The sequence below is a fragment of the Phalacrocorax carbo genome, chromosome 2 (genome assembly GCF_963921805.1).
Source record: "Phalacrocorax carbo chromosome 2, bPhaCar2.1, whole genome shotgun sequence".
NCBI lineage: Eukaryota > Metazoa > Chordata > Aves > Suliformes > Phalacrocoracidae > Phalacrocorax > Phalacrocorax carbo.
This window is the reverse complement of record NC_087514.1, coordinates 139,237,478-139,243,543: the sequence shown is the minus strand read 5'-3', so window position 1 is coordinate 139,243,543 and position 6,066 is coordinate 139,237,478. Positions and strand designations below refer to the sequence as shown.

At 44.3% G+C, this 6,066-nt stretch overlaps 1 long non-coding RNA gene across 1 annotated transcript; it reads left to right on the top strand.

The window, feature by feature from the left end:
* Positions 1–1,719: 1,719 nt before the first annotated feature.
* Positions 1,720–4,951, top strand: LOC135311750 (uncharacterized). Its single transcript, XR_010371336.1, has 2 exons — positions 1,720–1,823; positions 4,079–4,951. It is a non-coding gene; the product is annotated as an uncharacterized LOC135311750 (long non-coding RNA).
* The last annotated feature ends 1,115 nt before the right edge of the window (positions 4,952–6,066 follow it).

Below are 6,066 nucleotides of genomic sequence, written 5' to 3'. Positions count from 1 at the left end.
CTCTGTATACTCTACTAGCAGTTCTCAAAGTTTTCCTTATATGCCTCTTTCCCTTTCCAGCCCCCTCTTCACTGGGAGCAGATTTCATCACTGAGAAACAAGAAGAGAAGAACAACTGAAGCCATGAAGAGCATCCAGGTCTTTTCACTTGATTCCCACTCCTGCCTTCTCCTACCAGGTCCTTGCTTGGACTGCAGTGGTTGAGAGAGTTGATGTGCGGAGGTGGCTGGGACCTCTGACTATATGAAGGATCCCAAGTCCCCAGTGTGTGATTGCCTGTGGAGTGCTTCCCAGGTTTGCATGTAGTTTGGTCTCCGGAAAGTAAATGGGTGCTGAGTTACACTCATTTTGCCACTCCTTTCTAGAATGTATTCAGTGTGATCTGTGCTTGACAGCCACTGCACTTTCCACATATAGGAGCAGTAAGAGTCACTGAAGAAAAAACATGAACTTAGCAATTGTTTAAGTCTGATGCCTGGTGACAGCTGGGGCCAGGAAGGGGTGGGGTTTGAATCATAGGCAGTGATCTGTTTGGCCTTGGACTCTGGTGTTAACATACAGGTTCTGTCCTGTTTCTTTTCAGTTTGCACTGGTTGGCTTTCTCTGCATATCAGTTCTGTGAACTATTGAAATCAGAGTGTTTTTTCCTACTCCAGCAGGCAGTTGCCAAAGCTATATGACACAGAACTGGATATACAGAACACTTGCATCTGTTGTTATGTCAAGTGAAGATGTAACGCTAGAAATATAGGGATCTTTATTGATGCAAGGGCCACCAGCCACTGAGTGCTGGAATTCTGCTCAGAGGAAGCAAACCAGATGGGAAGAGAAAAGAAACCCCCAGCTGTCAAGTGTCACATCATCGTAGGTGAGTCTAAAGAATAAGAAGTAGCATCTTCTTCCCGTACATTTGTGCCTCTGCACAAGGAGTCCTTTGATGATATATGCCTGTGGTTTATTTAACTGATTTTTAGACACAGATTATCAAAAAGTTACATACAGTGTGCCTCCCTTCATTGAGTTTATATCAGATTTTATCAGGTAAGGAGTATCGGGCCCCACTATACTGGTCTCCCTTCTATGCTCATGACCATAGGAAATATAAAAAGTTTAGGTCAAGGCCATTAACGAGAGTGAGTTATGGAAGAACCAGTAACATCTTGCTCATTTTGCATTGCAGATGGCTAGTCCGTGGATATTGTGGAGGACCAGAGTAATCATCTCCATGGAAGTCTCCTAAGGAAAACTCTTGATTTCACTTAGTGCCTCAGCAGGATACAACAAGTTCATGGTACTGCTATACCTGCCTTGCTTTAGATCAAGAGGACTTCAGGACTCTAGCTTTTTATGAAGTACTCTAGTCAATACAGAAGGACCGATTTGGATTATCATCAGAAAAGCTCAAGCTGTTCAATTTACCTGAGGTGATACTTGCTGGTTCAGAATAAGACTGATGAAAAGGAGGTTGATTGGACAAAACCCCTTTTGAAATCTGTGGCTTCAAAATCCAGTTTAATTGAATTTTACAGAAATTAATCAAAATAAATTGGAAAAAATTGTAAGCACAAAAAAAGAGTCCTTGCTCTTTCCTCTAGTTGTGGAGCAAACACAATTATATACTTTAAAAAAACATTCTTATTGCGTTGGGCATCTTAGATGTTGTGAAGTATTTGTTTATGCACCATTAAAACACTTGTTGAATTTTCTGCCTTTCACGGAATCACAGAATGGTGGGGCTTGGAAGGGACCTCTGGAGATCATCTTGTCCAACCCCCCTGCTTGAGCGGGCACACCTAGAGCAGGGGGCACAGGACCGCATCCAGGTGGGTTTTGAATGTCTCCAGGGAAGGAGACTCCACAACTTCCCGGGGCAGCCTGTTCCACTGCTCTGTCACCCTGACAGTAAAGAAGTTTTTCCTCATATTCAGGCGGAACTTCCTGTCTTCCAACTTGTGCCCATTGGCCCTTGTTCTATCATTGTGGCACCACTGAAAAGAGTCTGGCCCCATCCTCTTGACACCCACCCTTCAGATGTTCATAAGCATTGTTAAGACACACCCCCTCAGTCTTCTCTAGTCCAGGCTGAACAAACCCAGGTCTCTCAGCCTTTCCTCATAAGGGAGATGCTCCAGTCCCCTGATCATCTTCATAGCTCTCCGCTGGACTCTCTCCAGTAGTTCCCTGTCTTTCTTGAACTGGGGAGCCCAGAACTGGACACAGTACTCCAGATATGGCCTCACTAGGATGGAGTATAGGGGGAGGATAACCCCCCTTGTCCTGCTGGCCACACTGCTTTTTAATGCAGCCCAGGATATCTTTTGCCTTCTTGGCCACAAGGGCACAGTGCTGGCTCAGGGTCAACCTGCTGTCCACCAGCACTCCCAGGTCCTTCTCAGCAGAGTTGCTTTCCAGCAGGTCAGCCCACAACCTGTACTGGTGCATGGGGTTGTTCCTCCCCAGGTGCAGGACCTGGCACTTGCTCTTGTTGAATTTCATGATGTTCCCGCTGGCCCAGCTCTCCAGCCTGTCCAGGTCTTGCTGAATGGCAGCACAGCCTTCTGGTGTATCAGCCACTCCTCCCAGCTTGGTACCATCAGCAAACTTGCTGAGGGTATGCTCTGTCCCTTCATCCATATCATTGATGAGTAAGTTGACCAGGACTGGACCCAGCACAGACCCCTGGGGAGCACCACTAGCTACAGGCCTCCAACCAGACTCTGCCCCATTGATCATGACCCTCTGGGTTCTGTTGTTGAGCCAGTTCTCAATCCACCTCACTGTCCTCTCATCTAACCCACGCTTCCTAAGCTTACCTATGAGGGTATTATGGGAGACAGTGTCAAAAGCCTTGCTGAAGTCGAGGTTAACAACATCCACTGCTCTCCCTTTGTTGACCCAGCTAGTCATGCCATCGTAGAAGGCTATCAGGTTGGTCAAGCATGATCTTGCCTTGGTGAATCCATGTTGACCACTTCTGATAACCTTCTTTTCCTCTACATGCCTGGAGATGACCTCCAGGATGAAATGTTCCATCACCTTTCCATGGATGCAAGTGAGGCTGACTGGCCTATAGTTCCCTCTTCCTTGCCCATTTTGAAGAAGGGAGTGACATTTGCTTTCGTCCAGTCCTCGGGCACCTCTCCTGTCCTCCATGACCTTTCAAAGATGATGGAGAGTGGCTTAGCGACAGCGTCTGCCAGCTCCCTCAGCACTCGTGAGTGCATCCCATTGAGGCCCATGGATCTGTGAGGATCCAGTTTGCCTTAAATGATCTCTAACCCAGTCCTCCTCAATGAAGGGGAAGTCTTCCTTTCTCCAGCTTTTCTCTCTTACCTCTGGGGGCTGGGATGCCTGAGGGCCAGCCTTAGCAGTAAAGACTGAACCAAAGGCGGCATCCAGTAACTCTGCCTTCTCTGCATCCTGCGTCACCAGGGCACCCACCTCGTTCAGCAGCGGGCCCACAGTGTTCCCAGTCTTTCTTTTACCACTGATGTATCTGAAGAAGCTCTTCTTGTTATCCTTGACATCCCTTGCCAGATTTAGTTCCAAGTGGACCTTGGCCTTCTTCATTGTGTCTCTCCCTACCCTGACAATGTTCCTACATTCCTCCCAAGTGGCCAGTCCCTTTTCCCACATACTGTAAACCTCTTTCTTCCATTTCAGTTTCTCTTGGAGCTCTTTGCTCATCCATGTAGGTTTTCTGGCTCCTCTGCCTGACTTCTTTGTCATAGGGGTGCATAAATCTTGAGCTTGGAGGAAGTGGCACTTGAATATTGTAGTTGTATCTTGGACTCTGCTACCTTCTAGAGCCCTACCTATGGGATTCCTCCAAGCAGGTCTTTGAAGAGGCCAAAGTTGGCTCTCCTGAAGTCTATGGTTGTAATCCTACTTGTTGCCGTGCTTCTACCACACAGGATCCTGAACTCCACCATCTCATGGTCGCTGCAGCCAAGGCTACCCCAAGCCTCACGTCCTCAACCAGACCTTCTTTGTTTGTTAGTATAAGATTGAGCAGCACAACTTGCCTCATTGGCTCCTCTACCACTTGTGTCAAAAAGTTATCCTTGATGCTCTGCAGGAACCTCCTGGATTGTGCGCACCTCGCCATGTTGCTTTTCCAGTAAATATCAGTGTGGCTGAAATCCTCCATGAGAACCAGGGCCTGCGATTGTGAGGCTACTTCCAGCTGTCCGCAGAAGGCTTCTTCTACAGATGACTTATTCCTGATTAGGTGGCCTGTAGCAAACGCCCACAACAGTATCATCCATATTTGTCTACCCCTTAATTTTACCTATAAACTCTTGATTAATTCTTTCTCCACCCCTAGGCAGAGCTTGATGCATTCCAGTTGCTCCCTCACAGAAAAAGCAACTCCCCCCACCTCGCCTTGCTGGCCTTTCTTTCCTAGAAAGTATGTAGCCACCCGTGACAGCATTCCAGCCATGACTGACATTGAATCAACTTTGGAATATCTGAGGAGATATTCCTTCACCTATTTTTAAATTAAGGTGTAGTGGAATGACTAAGAACAATTAATTTATTGTACAAAAAGAATCTTAATGTCATGCATGGTACCTTCTATGTAATAGCCATTGAAACAGGCAGATCTGCAACAGTTATAGCTTTATTCCTAGGGTGGATTGTTTTAAGTTTCTTTTTCAGTTCTTTACTGAAATAATAATTTAACCTGTGAAATATTTTTCTAGCAGAATGTATTGGGTTTTGTAGACTTAGAGAAACAGTATCTGCTGACATAGAAGGTTATTTTCTTAGTGGCCCAAAAAGAGGTTGCACATAGAGACTTATTTTGGATATTTCCAAAGGCTGTTCTATACCATATAAATGTTAATGTAGTTGTAATGAATGATAGATACTGCATTTAGATTTGAGAGTAATATTTGTTTCCCAGTTTGTATGAGTGGTAAATAAATACTGGGACTGCTTGATCACATACCTGATTGTACAATTTTCTGTGATACATTTGTATTGTGTGTTGAGGAAAATGTGTCTTTTAGGATGAAAGCATGGTATGAGTTTCATAGAAGAGTAACAATGACAGCAAGAAAGTGATACAGAAATGTCAATCTTTAGAATATAATGAGAACAGGCTACATTTGTATTATTTCCTGTGCTTAAGTTTCATTACAGTAATTTTCCCAATGAATACATTGCATAGGACGCAATTTCCTCTTCTCATTACCATCTTGGTCATGGATAGGAGTTTATAGAATCTTAATGATCCAGTTATTTAAATATTTTTTATAGTCTCTGTATTTTGAATGACCTCTCTGTTTCACCTCCTCCCTAAGGTTACTGAACTTGAGAATAGGAGTTGCTTTTAGATCAAATTACTCAACAAGGGAAAAACCAAGGTAGTTCAGACTGCTATTATCACAATTACAGAGATTATAGCAAGGATGAGAAAAAAAAAAGAGAAAGAAAAAGCACAGTCAGAATTTTCACTAGCTTTCCACTACAAAGCAAAGCAAACAATAGTAATTATTCTATGTGAGTCTGATGCAAAGCTCACTGGAAGTCACAGATCCCCCCCAAACCAGTGGTAAGAGATTGCTCAGGCTTCAGACGATATCAAATCTGGTAGTGCTGGATTTGGGGTCAAAAATCACAGTCCAAAACACTGATTATCACTGACACTGTGGTCTCTAGGAGTTTTACCATCTTGAAAAATGTAGAAATGTGAGTGGTCGTGTGCATTTGAAATATTTCTCATAATTTTTGAATCTTCTTTATATTCAAATAAGAGGTGAAGAACAGATCCCTCTACGCTAGGATTTAAGGTGCTGGCCAGTGATATGGATTGAAATGGGCTGCAGACTGCTTGGAATCCATAGCCCTTGGGGGAAAACTGGTATGTGAAAAGTACTTAGTAAAAAACAAACATTTCTGTCAAGATGCAAAGCATGTTGCCACACACAGTGTGACTGAATGGACTCTGCCAGCCAAATAACTCTCACCATTTAAAGGCGTGACCGAGTAGCCTGTGATGCTTCATAGACATCTGAGATACGCAGCCCAGAACAGTAAATGATAAAAGCTGAGATTAAG